Source organism: Thalassophryne amazonica, chromosome 17 (genome assembly GCF_902500255.1).
Source record: "Thalassophryne amazonica chromosome 17, fThaAma1.1, whole genome shotgun sequence".
Taxonomy (NCBI): Eukaryota; Metazoa; Chordata; class Actinopteri; order Batrachoidiformes; family Batrachoididae; genus Thalassophryne; species Thalassophryne amazonica.
The window spans coordinates 13,363,197-13,386,120 of NC_047119.1; the positions used below are offsets into that span (position 1 = coordinate 13,363,197).

Here is a 22,924-nt window from a genome sequence, read left to right on the forward strand (position 1 = left end):
TTACATGCCATTCCCCAATTTGTCCAACAGGGGTCACTTTTGGTTCACGGACTGGAAGGGACTGGGTTTTGGATTTCATTGTAAAATATTATATTTTTCAATTCTGCATCGATTGGAACCAGACAAACTGCAGTTTGCTATCCAAGTTGATGGCAGTTCATCTGTGGTATGATTTTACTTTAATCTTGTTATAAAGACATAGTTTTTAGACTTTGGGAAAGTAGGTCTTTCTGTGGTCAGTTCTTTTAGATGAGAAAGGAGTTGGCAACATCTGGTTTCGGGGCTGATAAGGGAATTCACAGCTCCGTGAGGAATGCACTTTAGAGAACCGCAAATCCTGATAGTGGTTGGGGTTGATGACAGTTGGCCATCCTGTGCTATGGTCCTTTTGGCATCTTGATATTTCCCAGATCTTGAGTTGTCTTTGAAGAAATTTTACGACTTCTGCTTTATGCAAACTTAGGAGGTTGTTGAATGGTGGATGCAGGCTTCTCGCTACATGAGGAAGGTCTATCCTTGCCCACCCTTGAGCAAGCACACTGGCAACAGTGGTAAGGAAAAACCCACAGGCATTTAAAAAAAAAAAAAAAAAAAAACTTTAAGCAGGTGACACCGTACTTTATTGGTTAGCATGGTTGCCTCACAACAAGAAGGTCCTGGGATCACTTCCCACCTGGTCCATTCTGTGGAGTTTGCATGTTCTCCCCGTGTTCACGTGGGTTTTCTCGAGGTCTTTTTTGCTTCCTCCCACTTCCAAAGACATGAAGGTTAAGTGAATTGGACACTTTAAATTGACTGTAGGTGTGCATGCAAGTGGGAATGAGTTTCTGTCTACATGGTGCCCTCCAAAAGCCTGGCATCCTGTCCAGGGTTTACCCCCCTCTCAGCCTATGTCTGCTGGGACAAGTTACACCACCTCCCCCCATGGCCAAGCCCCACAGGATTTGACAGATTAAGCAATATTTGCCATGAGACAAATTATTCCATTCCATTACTAACTAGTTTATTCAATCGGTCATAGCGTGACAACACCTTCAAAGAAAAGTATTCAACATAGACCAATGGAAACTCCATTGGACTTTACTCTGTCTTATCTTTAGATCAATGCAAACTTTAACACCTACAAATGGTGTCTTCATGTTCATGTCAATTCTCTCTAAGCATTCAAATCTCTCGTTGTTCAGTTGACATTCTTGAATCGCTATAACCGCTGATCTAAAACCAGCATTACAAACAACACCATGCTAAAGCAAACATATCTAAAGGTAATGACATTTTCCGACACGGATATCGAGTCCATTTGCTCAAACTTTTGTCAGACCTCATGATTGTCAGTGGACTTAGCGAGTCTGTCTGCTGCTCTTTCCCCACTGAGGGGATTTTGGGTCTAATCTGGTAGGTGCATGCCCAAGCATTTCCTTATCAACTTGATCAATAATCTCACAGCATTACCAAGGGAACGGAGAGGGGCAGCTAAGGGCCAAGCCGCAGCATTGGAGCAGACAGTAATTGCTTAGTCTCTCCAACAAACAGCATGACTAAGGGATCGGCTGGATGTGATTGATGGCAACTGACTACAAACTCTTGTTTTTTCCTTCTTAATTGTACACCTTTGCAAAAAAGTCTCAACTTCTCAGATGTTTTGTGTTCTTTGTTGTATATCCCAGTTAAAGATAATGAAAGTAAGAAAAGAAAAAGAAAGAAATAGGAGATAGACATTAGAGACAATAACCCTTTATGACCACTTCAATAAACTACACCTAATTGGTAATATCTGATGTGTCAGTCAGGCAAATCTGTCAATCCTCTTTTAAGAACACTTTTAAGTTGGTGTTTCAACTTATTGTCAGATTGCAGAGGAAAAAAAGTCTCTCAAGAGTTCATAAACAAGGCTGTTTTAAAAAAAAAAGAAAAAAGCAGAAGTACACAACCATACATAGGGCAGAAGTAAAGTTAATGGGTACACCTGACAGTTTTGTAATGTAATATAACATTATAACTACAAGAAAAAAAAACACTTAACTGTAAGTACAGTTCACGTTCCACCAAAACTAATTTTAGGCCTGTACTAGATGCAATTTTGGATGGAGAAACATTCTTATAATATATAAAATTTTGTTAACATTCAACTTGGTAATCAACTGAGTGTTTAATTTACAAAAGTGCTGTCAAAGTAACTTTGAAAAGTTACTTCAGTAGTTACCTTATACAGTTATATTTTACAGTTACTTCATACACTTGCTTCATTAGCAGCTGCGGACAACTTGTTGGCAGCTGCTGAATGTAATTAATAAAGTAACTCATAATCTAACGTGCTCATTTGTAAGATTTAGTACACAGAAAAGTAATTATTAGTTACTTTGCTGATTGCTTAATCTTAAGTGTAACCAAGTTAGATTACTAGTTACCTTATTAGTTATATTACTTATGAGTTGCAAGGTTTCGGCAGATTCTAATAAAGTAATTGCATAAAGTAATTGCATAAAGCTGCTAATGAAGTAACTGCATAAAGTAACTGTATAAAGCAACTAAAAAAGTAACTTTTCAAAGTTACTTTGACAACACTGATTTTCAACTTAATACACTAAGTTCTTGATGTTATTTACAAATGAAAAACAGTACACATTCATGCTTACATGTATGATCTATGTTTAGTTTTGACCAAATTCATTTTAAATTTCCAAAATAAAAATAAAAGTGATTTACCATCGAGACACATCATATAGATTTTGCTGACTATCAACTGTAAACATTTTAGCATTAGAGGAAAATTAGTTGCATTTAAGTTTAAACATTCTCAGCTTTCATGATAAGCACTGAAACACTAAGTTCTGAGTAGTAGATGTACAAAGTGGGTATTTAAGGAACACAGCAATTCAGCTCCTTGGATAAAAATATTGTGGTTGATAATTATGTAAACTGTAAAGTTTTGAAGATGTAAACATATGGAATTATTGTCCAAAGTATAATTATTCTTATCTTCTTTGTATTGATAATAAGAATTATAATAAAAAATGATACCACTACTACTAAGGTGCAAGGTTCGAAATTTGTCACAGCACGAATGGCATTATGTCATAAATAAGTAGATAACTTAATAAAAATATGGATGATAAAATATGTTTGAAAAATTATAAATATACAATCCACCTTCACTCTAGCACAGCAGTCAGAAAGGCCACACAGTAGTGTAAAGTGCAGTGCCCAAGAAGTCCTGGTGTTGATTAGTGTTACGGCCTGTTGAGAGAGGACCCGTAACTGAAATGGACTCAAATGCAATGAAGCAGTTCCAAAATCTAAAACACAGTCTTGGTCAAGACAAAACAGGGTTCAGAGTTCAGGTACATTTGTGATCACTTCAGTCGGCAACAGTATCTCTGAGGGAGGCAACAGAGAGTTATCCAAAAACATGAAAGTTCAGAAAAATGGGTTGTCATACCAAGCAATCAATCCAACACTGCAGGCATAGATCGGGAACACAGGATGGCATGAAAGAGAGAAGGATGAACAAATACAATCTGGTAATGAGGGAATGAAGTTAAGTAGGTGAGTAAACAATAAAATAAAGAAGTGCTAAAACTTAAAAATTGAAAGGGCAGAAACAGGAAGTTAAGCTACCTGAAACAAACACACCACAAATGTCAAAATAAAAGTGCCAAGAAGACTAATCTAGATAAAAGGGAGAACAATAATATCCCATGAAAATTAACACCAGACACAGAATAACATCAGAAAAGCAAACAACATGGAGATCAAACAAAACAGCCACAATAATATCAATGGCAGTTCACTGTTGGCATTAAGCAGTCATGCTAAAACCATTACAGCAAGGTGCAACTGGACCTTCAAAAAGACCTTACATGCCTGATAGAATAAGGAACTCAGCCTTCAGCAACTCGGCCTTCACCATAGGTTATAGCATTGCAATTAATCTGAAGATACCAATTGCTATAATATGACTTAGATATAAATACTATAGTAATAATGACTTGGATTTATAGAGCACTATTCAAGACACCCAAAGCACTTCACAAGATGCATTATTCATTCACTTGCACATTCACACAAACTGGTGGTGGTAAGCTACTACAGCTGCCCTGGAGCAAACTGAGGGAAGCGTGGCTGCCATTCAGTGCCTACAGCCCCTCCAACCACTACCGTGTTCATACACAGGCAAGGTGAGTTAAGTGTCTTGCTCAAAAACACAACGGCAATATGCGGATTTTAGACAGGTTGGGAGCCGGATTCGAACCGCCGACCCTTCAGTCATAAGACAGCTCACTTTACCAACTGTTGCCAGAATAGCTTTATGTATAAGTAAGAAGCATAACACCAGAGCTGCCACCTTCCTTTATTTCATGGATTAAAATCTTCAGATCTTCTCTTGACATGTTGACCATCTAGTCAAACAAGAAAGGTCCTAGATTTTAATATAAAATCTATGGGGTGCCATTTATAAAATCAGAGGTACATTTTTTTAAACAGATTTGTAAAATGTATATGCATATATTAAACAGAACTTAAATATTAATTATTAAATATTATTGAATATTAATTATAATATATCTAATCATGAATGTGAACACATATCTTAAATGCAAATCTTACTTTAAATGTTTGGACAGTTATGAAAATTATCCCTGCCACCTTATTATTATCCTTATTCCTATATCCTATTACCTTATTATCCCTGCAATTAAATTCATCACTATTTGCCAATTATTTTTGAGTTAACAAAAACCTTAACTGTAATCAGTACACTTGGGGTCCATGTACTCAGGGGTACATTTTACAGAATTGTCACCAATATATTTGTCTTCAGTTTACTTCTTTTTGTTCATATTTGACAAAAAAAGTGGGCTTCACAAGAATTCTTTCTACAGGGTCTATTTAGGCCCCAGTTTGAAATAATGGTATCTGGATTGTCTGTCCTGGAAAATGTTGACCTGTGTGTAAATCTTTCGTGGGTGCTACCATGACGGAACAATTCTCATTCAGGATGCAGTGATTAGTGCAGTGCTTAGGGCAATGGTGGGCACAGCTAAGCAGAAATTTAGCTTCAATAACCATTAATCCGCAAACTGAAAAGTTATATTTTATGACGCTAAAATGATAAACTGCTAAAAAAAATGATCGGGCATTAAGATAAGATCAACTTTATTGATCTCACAGAGGAGAAAGTCACATGTTACATCAGCTCTTAAAAAACACATTAGATGGGTGCAAGTAGAGGAAAATGTTCATCAAACAGCGTGTGCAAGGATAAGCAATAACAATAATAATACCTGTAGCAGTACACGACATAAGAAAATGAGGTAGAAATAGAATATGTATATATATATATATATATATATATATATATATATATATATATATATATATGGTCTATTAGATAATAAGCCGACCCTTTTATTTTTTTTTTAACTATATGGATTTGAATGGCGTGCGATTACACCAATCATGCTTGAACCCTCGTGCGCATGCGTAAGTTTTTTCACGCATGTCGGTGACGTCATTTCCCTGTGGGTAGGCCTTGAGTGAGATGTGGTCCCACCCTCTCGGCTGAATTCCTTTGTTTCACACGCTGCTCGAGACGGCGCGCGTTGCTTTATCAATTTTTTCTGGACCTGTGAGGAATATCTGAGTGGACACTATTCGAGAAATTCAGCTGGTTTTCGGTGAAAAGTTTAACGGCTGATGAGAGATTATGGGGTGTTTCTGTCGCTGTAAGGACGTCCCACGGAGCGGGACATCCTGCAGCGCTTCCAGGCGCCGTCGTCGGCCTGTTTCGACCTGAAAACATCCTAATTTAAGGCTTAATTCACCCAGGACTTCGTCAGAGAACAGAGAAGATTCAGAAGAGGCCGGCATGAGGACTTTCTGCAGACATTCCACTGTTTAAGGACATTTTTTAATGAAAGACGTGCGCGCAAATTCGCCGACTCGTTTCCGTGACGACTCGGCAAATCTGTGTGCGCCGCGACAGGAAAAACACCTCCGTGTTGAAAACCATTTGTAACATTCAGGCGGCTTTTGATGGCTTTCAACAAGTGAGTAACTGAGAAATTGTTTAACAGCTTGGGCATGTTCCAACTTGCCCGTTAAGGTTTCCAACAGAGGTGTTTTTCCTGTCGTGACCCCCCGCGGTCGGGTTCGGCCCGACATGCGACTCTGCCCGCACGTTCTTTCATTACAAAATGTCCGTTAACAATGGAATGTCCGAATAAACTCCTCATGCCGACTTCTTCTGAAAGTTCTCTGTTCTCTGACGACTTCCTGGATCAACAGAGCCTGAAATGCAGAAGTTTTCAACTTGAAACGGCGAGACGCTGCCGCCTCGAAGCGCATATCGCCGTCAGGCGCCGTGGGCCGTCCTTACGGCGACACTACAGACCAAAATCTCTCATCAGCCGTTAAAAATTTTACCGAAAACCAATTTATGGAATGGTGTCCACTCACTTGTGCCTTACAGTTTTGAAAAAATTTTGATCAAACAAAGCAGCAGTCTCTGAGCCATTCCTAAACAATGAAAAAACAACGAGAGGGTGGGCCACTCCTCACTCAAAGACTGCCCACAGGCGAATGACCTAACCGACAGGTGTGAAAAAACTCTCGCATGCCCACGAGGGTTCAAGCATGTCTGATGTAATCACACGTGATTCAAATCCATATGGTTTTTGAAAAAAATAATAAGGTCGGATACTTTTCTAATAGACCTCATATATATATATATATATATATATATATATATATATATGTGTGTGTGTGTGTGTGTGTGTACATATACATACACATACATACATACATACACGCACACACATACCTATACACATGCACATATATACATATCTATATGTACGTACATATATAGTACATATGCATATATCTAAACATGATTGGCATTGAAAAAGAGATAGGAGCATCTTATTTACAATATGTGAAATGGAGTTTGGATGTGGTAAGGTGACATTAGTGCAGGGATTTGTAAACGAGTTGTTATTGCACATGATTTGTGGACATATTATTGCACATGATTTGTGGACATATGATTGCAGATTATTGTTACAGATAATCGATAACCGCTAACTTTTAGTATTGCGTCAGACATGACCACATCAGATTACACTGTCGGCTTCTGATAAACCAGTTTAACTTTAAGTGGCGCAGAGGCTGCTGGGTAAATTCAAGGATCACAAACACAAAAATAACACACAAAAAAAGAATTAATAAAAAATAAAACCCAAAACACTGTCATCATCTTTTAAAAGCAGTAAAACACAGTATTAGAAGTCACAGTTTATCTCAGTATTAGACACACCGTCATTTACGACCTACTTGTAAAAGCTGTTGCTTTTTCAGACGCTTTGAACCCTAAACAACTGAAATAAGTCCATTAATGCATTGATTGCCAGAGTAAGAGACACGTAGTAAATATAAATTCTTACCTGTTAGTTTCAGTGAGATTCATTAAATTCTGAAGAAAAATAATATTCCACATAAAGCATCCTGATTATCAAAAATTGTGTCTAAATGGTGAAGAAAAGTCCCTCTGTAACACAGCTATGACATGAGATCTCCTCTCTCCCACCGAGTCTTGGTGATTAAATGATCCTGTCAGCCACAAAGAAATAAAATAATGTTAAAATCTGTCCATTTTGTTTCTGTGTTGAGCGGACGGTAACACTGTAATGTCCAAAGTGAACCTGAACTACACTAGCCACAAACCTCCCTGTGTGGTGCGGCCAATCATGTTTTGCACTTAACGATGACATCATCAGCAAGCGACAACCAGTCTGCCACAAACACACGACAGGGACTAAAATGTTTGATTTTAGGGTTTACAAACGTTTTTGTTAAACGTTGCTCACTTTACCAGCAAAAACAATGTTAGTGGACTGAAGGTTATCAGAACTAAATTTATTGGAAGATATTTGGCCCGCTGATGGTTTTAAAAGTTATCTGTAAAGCTAATCCACTAATGAAAAACATTAGCTTTGATAATTATCGGTTAGCGGATTAGCTGAACTGTGCCCACCATAGAGGTAGGTATAGAATTTTTGTATTTGAAAGACCTGTTCAAAAAAGTGGAAAAAAAAAAAATATATATATATATATATATATATAAATCAAAGTTCTTTCAGAATGAAATGTGCTTTATTAGCTAGCCAGTCAATAGTAGGGTTGCCAACCATCCCTTGAAAAACGGAATCGTCCCTTATTTGGAAATAAGTGTGCGTTCCATATTGACCTGAAATGGGACGCAGTTTGTCCCGTATTTCTGTGAGAATCAAAGTCTGTAAAATGTCAATGGAATTGACTGGCGCTGTATATGGAAACGTACGGTAAATATGATCCCAGCCTCTCTCCTGCTCTTCACCAATGAGCTGACAGACATGAGTTGACGATACAGAATCACTCTTATCTCATTGGTTGAGGGACATCTGCTCGCAAGAAGATCCCGGATGAGAATCATGAGCCGACGACAGTCGTCGGACGACCATACCAAAGTAGCATGGCTGATACCGACACAGACACCGACACTGGCACTGCAGATACGCCTACGAACAGCAATGTCTGTAACGTCGTTACTCCTCCTGGAAAAAAACAAAACAAAAAAGAAAGCAAAAATACATGGGCAAATGGGAAAAGGAAAATGGCTGGATGGAAAAGGTGCGCGACAACTGCTGTAAGTATTGTAAGTATTGTTTACTTTTTCAGACTTTCACTGTTACATTGTTTTGGATGATTTTTTTTTTTTTTTTTGTTAATTTATACACTTTTATAACAATAACACGACAGAGAAAGATTTATTTTTAAAGACATTTTTTTATACTTTGAAGCAGGACAGGATGCTCATATTGAAATTGTGAGTGAAAATTTATTTTGCACTAAAAATAAATTGCTAAATAATAATTTGTTTTCCGCATGTTCATATCATAACAAATGCATGTGTGCATCTACTTAAATTCATCATCATCATCATCATCAATTTTATTTATATAGCGCCAAATCACAACAAACAGTAAGGCAAGGCCATACAATAATTACGTAAAAACCCCAATGGTCAAAACGACCCCCTGTGAGCAAGCACTTGGCGACAGTGGGAAGGAAAAACTCCCTTTTAACAGGAAGAAACCTCCAGCAGAACCAGGCTCAGGGAGGGGCAGTCTTCTGCTGGGACTGATTGGGGCTGAGGGAGAGAACCAAGAAAAAGACATGCTGTGGAGGGGAGCAGAGATCAATCACTAATGATTAAATGCAGGGTCAAGTCAATAGTCAAATGGTTAAAAATCGTTTCACACACACGCAGGGAAGGGTGAAGCCAATTGTCAGTTGGCCGGTCCATGGAAATATATAGAGACTGGAATGGATGTGACTAGCGGCATGCCCCATGGCAGCTATTACTGAGGGTGGAGAGAGACCTTGATCCTGTTAAACAGAAGTGATATGAGGAGAAAAAAGGCAGCCAGTGCTTCACCATCAACTGCATGAACCACAAAAACAAATTCTCCAATACTAGAATGAACTGTACAAGAGCCTTAATGTAATTATGTAAAACAAATGTCTATTTTAAAGTCGTTATGCCGCAATTTAATGTCAATATACTGAGACTATAACTCAATGCCATAAGTTCTTTTCATTATGCTGCGTTCACATGCGGAAACAAAAATGTTTAAATATATTTATGTCTATATATATACTTGCAGCTGTTGTTTAATATGATATGTACATGGTGGTCACAGGAGGCATTTAAATTTGAACAGTGTGGTTGGAGGGGATGGAGGAGGTACTTTTTACCCTGACTGAGGGTCAAAAGTCATAAATTCTGAATGGCTTTATATCTACTTGTAATAAAATGTTAGTAAAAATCATATATATGTTGTTGTCATTAAAAGACTAGCAGTAATATTACAGTGGAAAAAGCAGCAAGGTAAATGAGCACAATGGCAAGGCATACTTCATATTAATACTTTAATACATAAGGATTTTTTTATCCAGACATGTATGGGTTTGTTAGACCTTTTAATTAGCATGAATACAACTTACAAGCGTCATTTATAAAAATCCATCGAGAATTATGTTGACAGGGAAAAAAAATCACAGGAAATGAACAGAATGGAATATTTTCCACAAATTTCCACACTTTACATAAACATTTTTTTCTACCTAGTCATGTATGGGTTCATTAGAAAGAGCAATTAAAGGGCTTTAAAACAAGCCTACTTTTATTAAAATCTGTTAACAAATAGCGACAATAAAGCGAGAAAAGCAGCACAGTTTGTTGTAATTTCCACAAATTTCTGCATTTTACATAAAAGTTTTTTTTTTTCACCCACACATGCATAGGTGCATTGGAAAGAGCTTTCAAAGGGCTTTGAAACAAGCCTACACTTATTAAAATCCATTAAGAAATAGTGACGCTAGTGCAAAAAAAGCAGTCAGTTTATTATTGTTGAGCTGCACATTTACACCCTTAGTAATGGCGCCTTCCTGTCCTGAGTGACGCTAATAGATAGAGGCGCGCATGTCCATTCCAGTCTATATTTCCATGGGCCGGTCAGCCCTGCCAGTGAGGTGTCCCTTATTTATTTTTCAGAGAGTTGGCAACACTAGTCAATAGTCTTTTTTTTTTTTTTCTTTAATATTGAAAAGTGACCTGATCTAGTTACATTACAAGTATCTATAAGAATGTTCTAATATATATATATATATATATATATATATATATATATATATAAGTTTAACACATTATTAAAAATTATCTGGTTGGGTCTGCAGGGATGCCAGGTGTCCAGATTAGTAGGTTTCACAACGTGTACTGATGAGGGTTAAGGACATTAAAAAACAAACAAGCAAACTTCAGTTAAAACAAATAAACCTCTGATTTTTCAAACAGTACCCCATAGAAATCTGGTCACCTCGATTCTCAGGTGTACTTTAACATTCTCACAAATCAAGATCCTGCAAGAAAGATCTGAAATATAATGTTACAAAGTGTGCAAGAAAAGTCAAAATGAAAGAGATGGATGGAATAAAGTTAACTCCCCCAGGTGGAAAAGTACAATTAACTATCACTATTGCTTCTGCCAAGCAAAATTAAAACAGATGAGGAGTTTTGATATTGTAGGTTTGTTTGCTGAAGGAAAATTGGTATTTTAAATTCTATAATTCATCTGAACATTTTCAGCACCTGAAGATGAATCGTGTGCAGTTACATTTCTTTCTTCCAAAGTGCCTCTCAAACATACGACTGATGTCATATTTGGAACCCACAAATTAACTTTTCTCTGCAATCTTGTCAAGTCGCTCTGGGAACTTCGCCATAACGTCATATTGCTAGTAAGACAGCATGCAAGTGACCGTGAGATCTGCAGTTTGATCACGGAGCTCTATTTAGAAGCAGCAGACGTGAGTTGGGAAAGTATCCTTTTGAGATTATTTCTTTTTTTACTGTTTGCATCTTTTAAAATGGCTAGGAATTGAACTGAACCCAAAATTAGAGAACTGCTCTCCATCTGGGCCAAGGATGAGCTAATGAGGTAGCAGAATGGAACATCTCAAACAATTTATCCAGCTTCCTGCTTTACCAAATGAAGCCATATGAGACATATTAGATGAGTTTATATAAGTTGCACTTTTTGTTGTCTTTAAAGGGACAGTTCTTCCTCTTTCAGCTACTCCCATTATGGGTAGTCACTGCAGGTCAGACGTTTCCATCTCACCGTGTCCTCTGTATCTTCTTCTGTCACACAACCACCTGCATATCTGTCTCAGCACATCCATTGACCTCCTCTGTGGCCTTCCTTTTCTCCTCCTGCCTTGTGGCTCCACCCTCAGCATCTTTATGCCCTGGGTCTCTCCTCTGTACATGTCCAGACCATCTCAATCTTGCCTCTCTGACTTTGTTTGCAAAGTGTCCCACCTGTACTGTCCCACTGAAATGTTCATTCCTAATCCTGTCCATTGCTGCCATTCCCAAAGAAAATTGCAACATCTTCAGCTCTGCCACCACCAGCTCTGCCCCCTGTGTTTTTGTAAGGGTACTATCTCACTGGGTTGCAACAGTTGGAGAGTAATTGGAGATGCAAATTTGTGACTAAACACGCGAATGACTGACAAATTCACACTTGGTATCTCACTGAATTCATAACAACACATTAGCTCAAGTTGAGGTGAATGTCAGCCAAATATCACATGGACTTACTGCAAAAATGTCTGCACACATATTGCATGAGTGCCGCTAGAATGCTTCATGGGAGTCTCTTGAATGTCGAGTGCCAATTGCAGCTGAAATGATGACATGTTTGCAAACAAAGTGCTCAGGGCAGTGCTGGTATTATCCTGCTGTTATCCTGCTATTATGTGAAAAGACGCAGTGGAAATTCCCTTGACTGCAGCCAGGAAGGTACAGCCCTATAAATAATAATGAAATAAACTAAAAAGTATATATATTTTTTAAAAAAGCCTAGCATGGCCACACATAAGGGGAAAAAAAAACAGGAACAAAACTATGGACAGCACACTCACCACCTTGCAGAATGATGTCCCTGCTGGATTCACTGGCCGCTCCTTCTAGGAAAAGCTGGCACACATGTGCGCTCAGCTACATGTGTGCACGCTCAAAAATTGCTGATCACTTTCCTGCATGTGTGCCCACACCAAATAACTGATTCTCTGGTGGGTAAGAGAGAGAGGGTGGGCGTACCACGGGGGGAAGGGGGGCTGATGCGTTAATGTCAGGACCTGCTTTACCTACTGTATTTTATCCAATATATGGCCTGTTGTGTGTCATATAGGGTCATCTGTATATGGGTTCACTGCATTGCACTGAGACTGATGGCCATTCAGTAATAATGGCTGTGGATGTGCACATTGGTGATCAGATGTCCACAATAATCCAATCACATATGCGCTACAGTGATGCAATAGTCAGGTGACCCTGGTTTACATGTAATCTGTCCATGGGTTGGCACCCAGCAGTGTGACATGGCAGGTCTTCAACAAAGCGGACCATTGTGGAATATTTCATGCTGTTCTTTTTATTCTTTGTCTTTTATATTTTATTTTGTTTTTATTTTCTCATGTTATGTGCTGTGTTGTGTCACAGTCGACCTGTACTCAGGTAGTCGAAGAGCTGCTGCACGCCGAATGTGTGCTTATCATTCGAGGTGGTTTCAAAAGACATTCTGGGTATTCGTACAGCATTCTTACATGGCTGTACGAATGTCTGTCCTGGATGAATATGGCTCAAATTCTGTCTGTTTATCCCCTTTCAGCTGATTCGTCTGGCATTCAAGTCTGGGATATATCATGTTTCTGGATCAAGACTAAGAGACTGGCTTTTAATGGCTTTGTGGTCTTGGCCATCAGATGTGTATCTGAATGTGGTGAAAGTGTTGAACTTGTGGAGACATTCACTTGTTTTGACAGTGATGTGCATGTTTCTGAGTCCCTGGCTTTTGATATTAAGATATGTCTGTGAAGAGCTCATGCAGTTTTTGGTGATGCTAATGTCTTTATGGGACAATGATGATCCAAGTGTTTGGAGTCCTAGTGCTTCATGTCTTATTATGTGGTTGTGAGACTTTGACATTAACCAGTGACCTAAGGCAGTGACTGGATGCTTTTGATACAAAGTCACTCTAGGAGTACCCAAGGATTCTCTGAAGACACCTAGCACCAAATGAAAGTGTTGAGGACTCCAACAGATGCAGATGACCAAGGGAATGTCCATGCTTGAACTGGCTGCGTTAGACAGATTTGTACGTTGGAGGGGTGAGGGTGCCTACCGAACAAGGCAAACAAGGTTGACCTACATGCAGCACCAGTGCTGCACACAAAAACACACACCCATCCATTTTCTGTACCCACTTACTCCAATTAAGGGTAACCAGGGGAAAGCAGTCATAGGGCGAGAGGTAGGGCACATCCTCAAATGGATGTCAATCTATCGCAAGGGTCACATATAGACAAACAAACACATTCACACCTGCACCCACACCTAAGGACAATTTCAAGTGTCCAATTCACCAAATGCAGGTCTTTGGATGTGGGAGGGAACTGTGCAAACATGAGGCGAACATGCAAACTCCACACAGAAAGGCCATAGGTGGGAAGCAATCCAATGACCTTCTCACTGTGAGGCAATATCCACAAATCCAGCAAGGATGGCATATGGTTCTCACCACAAGTACAATAAAAAATAATACATATAATTTTTAAGATGGCAATGATAATCCTTTGAGATAAATGCCATCTGTCACATTGCTATTGGCAGTGTGTGGAATAAATTAGCTGACTGTTAATGGATGGGAACACTGCCATGAAGTGATTTACTGGGTTTATCACATACATGATACATGACGTATTAACAGTGAGCAACGATTGTGTATTTAATTTATGATTCAATATTAAGCACCTCTATACAAATTGGCTCCTTTGATTTATTTCTTGTTGGTGATTATGTGGCAACAATGGGAACCAAATCAGCTAAAATAAAAAAAAGGGCTTTTCTTATAATTGCTAAAAACAGAAAGAATATTGTTATTAGATGCAGTTTTTACTCCCTTTGGCTCTGAGTAAGAAATTATTTCAGTGCATATCAATAATAAAACTGTAAAATGAAGCATTATGATGGATGTATCAAAAGAACTTGACCGACAAAGGAAAAAAGGAGCATCATGCCTGACTGGAGTTCAAACTGTGGGATGACAGGAAAACAGAAACAAAGCAGGACATGGGACAATGAGCTCACAGGGTTATATCTGTCTGCAGCTGTATGGGCAGGAAACATATTGGAACATCCAGCAAAGGTAGGATGGCGGCTGGTGAACAGCCTGAGGAGGAGTTTCACACAGATCCATCCCAGTTGGTACATGAATTATTCCAGCTCTACTCATTGCACAGGGTTCAGAAAACAACAAAGGCTGCAAAGCAGATTATAAAGATGAGTGAACAACTACTTGAATGAAGGGTGTCGGGGAACTGATCCATGACAGGCTGTGAACACCAGATAGCTTGCAGTTGATGCAACAAAAGACAAAGGTGAAATAGAACTCGACTCTCCTGTTGTCCCAGCATGCTTAATTTTTCATTTGAATAAGGCAATGCAGCATAACATAAGGCAATGTTGGGAAAGTGTAGTGACATGGACCCACAACAGGGGGCGCAAATGATCGGACAATGAAAGAGTCGAATATGAACACTTTACTGTTGTGAAAGAGCACAACAAAAACACAGAGGATTACAGAATTTGAGCAAACAGTCAATCCACAAAGGTGACATGTGGGCAGGCTCGAGGATAGAAGACATCTGTCCTGAGAAGAACCGGAACCACACGATTTCCTCCGCCACCGAACCTGGAGAATACTGGAGCCGCCAAGTCCCGAGTCCCCAGGTGGCCACCGTCTCCGAATGTCGGATCTGGTACTGCTGGCGAGGAGCAAAAACAGTCATATATTGACCCCTACTTGGCCCCCTATTGAAAATTCAAATGGCTAACCTTTTTATTTTTATCTACCAAAAGGTATACACAGTCAAACTTTGGTGCTTGTAACCAGATTTGAAGGATTCCCCTGCAAATATTCTGTTATCTGATGCACTATACAGCTTTATTCCAAAATGGATGAAATTCTTTTTTTTTTTTGTTTTTTTTACAAATAATATGACATATAATGACAGTGTGAAAAAGTCTGACATTTTTGCAAATTACAAGAAATCACATGTACATAGGTATTCACAGCCTTTGCCTTGAAGCTCAGATTTGAGCTCAGGTGCATACTGTTTCCACTGATCATCCTTGAGATGTTTCTACTGCTTTTTTGGAGTCCAATTCAGCTGATTGGACATGATTTGGAAAGACACATACTTGTCTACATATAAGGTCCCACAGTTGACAGTGCATGTCAGAGTACAAACCAAGCATGAAGTCAAAGGAATTGCCTGTAGCATTCCAAGACAGGACTGTCTCGATGCACAAATGCGGGGAAGGGTACAGAAACATTTCTGTTGCTTTGAAGGTCCCAGTGAGCACAGTGGCCTCAATCATCCATAAATGGAAGAAGTTTAGATCCACCAGGACTCTTCCGAGAGCTGGCTGCCCGTCTAAACTGAATAATTAGAGGAGAAGGGCTTTAGTCAGAGAGGTGACCAAGAAGCTGATGTTCACTCTATCAGCACTCTTCTGTGGAGAGAGGAGAACCTTCCAGAAGGACAACCATCTCTGCAGCAATCCACCAATCAGGCCTGTATGAGAATGGTCAAATGGAAGCCACTCCTTAGTAAAAGGCACATGGCAGCCCACCTGGAGTTTGCCAACGGGTACCTGAAGGACTCTCAGACCATCAGAAACAAAATTCTCTGGTCTGATCAAAGATTGAACTCTTTGGCGTGAAGGGTAGGCATTGTGTTTGGAGGAAACAGGCACCGCTCAATATCTAGCCAACACCATCCCTACAGTGAAGCATGGTGGTGGCAACATCATGCTGTGGGGATGTTTTTCAGTGGCAGAAACTGGGAGACTAGTCAGGATTGAGGGAAAGATGAATGTAGCAATGTACAGAGACATCTTGGATGAAAACCTCCTCCAGAGAGCTCTTGACCTCACACTGGGGTGACAGTTAGTCTTTTAGCAGGACAATGACCCTAAGCACACAACCAAGATATTAAAGGAATGGCTTCAGGGCAACTGAGTGGCCCAGCAAGAGCCCCAAACATGAGATCTAAAAATCAGTGAAATCTGTGCACCGGCGCTCTCCATCCAATGTGATGTTGCTTGAGAGGTGCTGTAAACAGGAATGGGCAAAACTGCCAAACGATAGGTGCACCAAGCTTGTGGCATCATTTTCAAGAAGACTTGAGGCTGTAATTTCTGCCAAAGGTGCATCAACAAAGTATTGAGCAAAGGGCATGAATACTTGTATGCTTTCTTACTTTTTAATTTTAATACATTTGCAAAAAAAAAAAAAACAAAAAAAAAAACTTTTCATGTTATCATTATGGGGTGTTTTGAGTAAAACCTTGGGGGAAAAAATGTATTTACTCCATTTTGGAATAAGGCTGTAACATAAAATGTTGAATAAGTGAAGTGGTGTGAATACTTTCTGGATGAACGATGTGTGTGTGTGTGTATATACTCGTATATATACAGTGAGGAAAATAAGTATTTGAACACCCTGCGATTTTGCAACTTTTCCCACTTAGAAATCATGGAGGGGTCTGAAATTTTCATATTTGGTGCATGTCCACTGTGAGAGACATAATCTAAAAAAAATATAAAATCTGGAAATCACAATGTGTGATTTTTTTTTTTAATATTTTATTTGTATGTTACTGCTGCAAATAAGTATTTGAACACCTGCGAAAATCAATGTTAGTATTTGGTACAGTAGCCTTTGTTTGGAATTACAGAGGTCAAATGTTTCCTGTAGTTTTTCACCAGGTTTGCACACACTGCAGCAGGGATTTTGGTCCACTCCTCCATACAGATCTTCTCTAAATCTTTCAGGTTTGGAGTTTCAGCTCACTCCAAAGATTTTCTATTTAGTTCAGGTCTGGAGACTGGCCAGGCCACTCCAGGATCTTGAAATGCTTCTTACGGAGCCCCTCCTTACGTGCCCTGGCTGTGTGTTTAGGGTCATTGTCATGCTGGAAGACCCATCCACGACCCATCTTCAATGCTTTTACTGAGGGAAGGAGGTTGTTTGCCAAAATCTCGCAATACATGACCCCATCCATCCTCCCTTCAATACGGTGCAGTCGCCCTGTCCCCTTTGCAGAAGAGCACCCCCAGAGTATGATGTTTCCAACCCCATGCTTCATGGTTCGGATGGTTTTCTTGGGGTTGTTCTCATCCTCTAAACATGGTAAGTGGAGTTGATTCCAGAAAGCTCTATTCTGATCTCAACTGACCACATGACCTTCTCCCATGCCTCCTCTGGATCATCCAGATGGTCACTGGTGAACTTCAAATGAGCCTGGACATGTGCTGGCTTGAGCAGGGGGACCTTGCTGCCCTGCAGGATTTTAAACCATGACAGCATCATGTGTTACTAATGTAATCTTTGTGACTGTGGACCCAGCTCTCTTCAGGTCATTGACCAGGTCCTCCTGTGTAGTTCTGAGCTTTCTCAGAATCATCCTTACCCCACAAAGTGAGATCTTGCATGGAAATCCCAGAACGAGGGAGATAGACAGTCATCTTGTGTTTCTTCCACTTTCTAATAAATAATCGTAACAGTTGTTGTCTTCTACCAAGCTGCTTGCCTGTTGTCCTGTAGTCCATCTCAGCCTTGTGCAGGTCTACACTTTTGTCCTTGGTGTCTTGAGACAGCTCTTTGGTTTTGCCTATGGTGGACAGGTTGGAGTGTGATTGATTGAGTGTGTGAACAGCTGTCTTTTATACAAGTAACAAGTTCAAACAGGTGCAATTAATACAGGTAAAGAGTGCAGAATAAGAGGGCTTCTTAAAGAAAAATTAACAGGTCTGTGAGAGACAGAATTCTTGCTGGTTGGTAGGGGTTCAAATACTTATTTGCAGCAGTAACATACAAATAAATTATTAAAAATCATACATTGTGATTTCTGGATTTTTTTTTCTCTGACAGTGGATATTCACCTAAGATGAAAATTTCAGACCCCTCCATGATTTGTACGTGGGAGAACTTGCAAAATCGCAGGGTGTTCAAATACTTATTTTTCTCACTGTACATATATATATATATATATATATATATATATATATATATATATATATATACGAGGTCTATTAGAAAAGTATCCGGCCTTATTTTTTTCAAAAACCATATGGATTTGAATCACGTGTGATTGCGTCAGACAAGCTTGAACCCTCGTGCGCATGCGTGAGTTTTTCCACGCCTGTCGGTTGCGTCATTCGCCTGTGAGCAGGCTTTGAGTGAGGAGTGGTCCAGCCCCCTCGTTGTTGTTTCATTGTTCCATTTTCCGGCAGATTTCACTTTTAACAAGAGATTTTGTCATGGAAAGCCAAGGGGAGGCTTTGCGCATCACGATGGATTCGTTACTGGAGCGAGACAAAACCACCTCCATTTTGGTCTCACAGGACAGCTTTGAGATGGTGTTCAGACAGCTGTCGGTGGTTTTTTCCATCGAGTGATTATCCGAGAAATTGTGGATGTGCCTGGACATGCCAGAACATGTCCCGTGAGGCTTCATCACGGTGTTGCTGTGCGCCATGCGGCACCGCCACGACGCGCGGAATTCCTCCGCACGTCTGTCTCAATGTGCCGAAAAAGTGCTGATGTCCACGTCTTTTCACAATTCCTGTCAGACGACGTCCCGGATAAAACACAGCGTCCAGTTTGGAAATGAACGGCACATTCCACTGTTACAGGAGTTTTTGTCATGGAAAGAGGAGTGGAGGCTTCGCGCATCGCGGTGGTGCTGCATGACGCACAGCAACGCCGTGATGAAGCCTCACGGGACATGTTCTGGCATGTCCAGGCACATCCACAATTTCTCGGATAATCACTAAATGGAAAAACCACCGACAGCTGTCTGAACACCATCTCAAAGCCATCCTGTGAGACCAAAATGGAGGTGGTATTGTCTCGCTCCAGTAGCGAATCCATCGTGACGCGCAAAGCCTCTGCTCGGCTTTCCATGACAAAATCTCTTGTTAAAAGTGAAATCTGCTGGACAATGGTTGATGTCCAGCTCTTATGATAACCAGAGAAATGGCACACGATGGTCACGGATCCAGACAGCCATCAGTTTAGAAATGAAATGGTCGTTCAGCCTGTCGATGGCGGTTTCGGAGCGCGGCACGCCCCACAGCTGCTGGGGGCCGTCCTTAAAGCGACAGTAACACTCCTTATTCTCTACCAAGCCCATAACATTTTCACCGAAAGCCAGATAAATTTTTCTAATGGTTTCCAGCTGCCTGTCTCTAACAGTTTCTGAAAAAATTCTGATGGAAAAAAAGCCCAAATCATTCCGCCATTTCCTGGCAATGAAACGACGACGAGGGGGCTGTACCACTCCTCACTCAAAGCCTGCTCACAGGTGAATGACACAACCAACAGGCGTGGAAAAACTCACGCATGTGCACGAGGGTTTAAGCTTGTCTGACGCAATCACACGTGATTCAAATCCATATGGTTTTTAAAAAAATAATAAGGTCGGATACTTTTCTAATAGACCTCGTGTATGTATGTATATATATATATATATATATATATATGAAAAAGTGAGACCTATACAGGTCCTTTGTTGTCAGTGCTTATACCCTATACCCTCATCCCACAGTGGGGACTGGATGAGCGACTACATATGAATCCTCCTTGGATGGGTTATTCCCCCAGCCAAGGTTCTTACCCACAAGTGTCTTGTCCAAGGACACAGACATGTAATATAACTGGGAATTGTAACTAGAGCTACATATTGGTAACCCAGCTACTTTTCCCACTGATCCACTTACTATTCTGCACCTGTCTTACATACACCAAGTTGAATTTGTCTTTAAACAACATGGAAAATTCCAGAAGCTGTATTATTTTCTGGTCTGCTGTGCACTCCAACTATAAGTCTTCCAATGGTTCAAAATACAATGGCTAGAGTTTTAAACAAATGCTAAAAACTTGAATACACCTCAGCATTAGCTTCACTTTACTTTCTCCTTGTGCAGAAAAGATCAGATTTCAAGGCTTTCTTATTGACATGTAAAATGGTATGGTGCCTTCTTTTTCATAAGGTAGTCATCTATAGCCCGCTGACCTCTTTGTAACCCTTGGGACACACTTGAAGCCTGCATTCTGATCCATGTGATATGAAAATGCTTAACTGTGAAAAATGTTAGCAACAAAATGTTATAAGTTACATTCACAGAATGGTGACATTGGCAGCACCGCACATTTCACTGCACCTTTATTACTCCAAATGGATTGTTTTATTTTCTCTGCTGCTATTCAGAACCTGATAAATCCTGATTGCTGCTTTTGCTGAGTGTTCTGAACTTGCAGAAACTGTAACAAGGACAAGACATACCTTTAGAAAACACACTTGTGTTGAGGTTTTTTTTTTTTTTTTTTTTTACATTTCGTTAAGGTTGATGTACTTGACTCTATGTGGCCAGACTACCAAAATACCAATAATATTTACAGTGTCATTTGTTAGTCAGATATTTTTATGTTTCCTTGTCAAGAGAATCCTTTACCTGATGAAGTTCAAGGGTGACATCAAGACTGAAAGAGATGCCATAAACTGCTACAATTCCATCTAAATTTCACAGGCAGCCTACTAATTCAGAGTGCCATGCTCACTAAATGAACAACAATAAATACAAACTTGCCTGTCAGAATAATCTACATCTAATGAGCAATCACAGACGCTTATGTTTCTGTGCCTAATTGCACTTTTAATTTACTTGATCCCCAGTTTAAGAGTTAAATGCATTTCTAATTGTGAGACACTCCAATTATCTATTTTTTTCTACATCCATTTTGTATTGAAAATGGATCCATTTTTTATTATAACCCTTGATGCCTCTTTAAAACTCATCTAATAAAAAGACTACTTATTCAAATTCCTGAGAGGCTCTTTCAACACCATTTTAGAGAGTTATTAGCAAAAGACAGCAAAGCTACAATCTATAAAAACCTGTCAGCTTTCAACCTTTATTAGTTTTCAATCGAGAAATGCGTATAAAGCTCCTCATGTATGAGACATCAAACGTCTCATATCTGCATGTTTTTACTGATCTTATCAGCAGAAAACCAAGTTGCAAAATAAGAACATGAAGCAGAACATAGAATAAAATAGTCACCCTGCTGACTAAAATGGGCACAGACACATAAAGCTTGTAGAGCATGTTTTGCATTTTATGGTTTTCAAAGATATCTTCAACAGATCTTTATTCAACATTTTAAAGTATTGGCATTTATGCTGTAAGATTCATTAACTAGTTAGATGGATAGATAGAGTCCCACCCAGTTTGTTGACATGATACCTCAAAAAGATTAGTTGCTATCATATGACAATGAGGACAAACGTGGAAACTGGTGAACCTTGATGTGTCAGGTCAATTAAAAAAGACACCTGGTTTTGTCTATTTAATATCTTATAGATGTCTCTGCCACCTGCTGGATGTTAGTATACGCTGGAATGATGATTGATTAGGAGTAGATGCCTACTAGCCTACTAGGTAGCAATCAGTTTATGTGTATGTTCAAACACAGTTTAAATCACCAAATTGAATCCCCAAAAATCCAAGCAGTCAAACATACTGCAGAAAGTAGGTGCAAATGCCAAGATGATTTATTTTTCCAATACAAAATCCCACAGTGCAAACATGAGTTCAAAAATGGGTCTAGCAAGGGGCTGAGAGTCCAAAAAACAGAAAAACACTACAGAGGAACCAAACCCAGCAAACACAGAAACAGTAAATACGGATAATAACAAAATATTTAAACAGAAGAATAGCTGGAACACAGGGAATCTACAGGCAACTGAACAGGGGACTGGTGAGGGCTTAAATACAAAACAAACTAATGAGCAACAGGTGTGTCGAATCAGGGGAATGAGTAGGAGCAAGTGCATGAGGAACCGACTGAACAAAATGGAGGACTGGTGTCGCAGACCGAATGGTCCCTCCTAAAATTCTGTCCTCCCTGCCTTCACTGCATGCGCAGTGAAGGCAGGGAATGGCCTCGTTTCTGCTTAAAACTGACTTTAGAATGATTTAAGAGGTTTTACCTCGTCATCTGATGGTTAATAATTCCATTAATCCATTTAATCACTTTGGGCTCTGTCTCAGAGCTCCGAAATAACGCATGCGCAGTGGAGGCAGGCAGACCAACATTTAGGGGTGGACCGTTCCGTCTGACACCGGTGTGTGATAGGGTCAAAGGTGATGTGCCAACTAATAACAAAAGGTGAACAGAAACTAAAC

General features: G+C 39.7%; 1 long non-coding RNA gene across 1 annotated transcript; it reads left to right on the forward strand.

Moving 5' to 3' along the window:
• Window positions 1-817: 817 nt before the first annotated feature.
• On the forward strand, window positions 818-12,698 carry LOC117529933. The gene is made up of 3 exons (XR_004566151.1): window positions 818-892; window positions 7,094-7,099; window positions 12,688-12,698. It is a non-coding gene; the product is annotated as an uncharacterized LOC117529933 (long non-coding RNA).
• The last annotated feature ends 10,226 nt before the right edge of the window (window positions 12,699-22,924 follow it).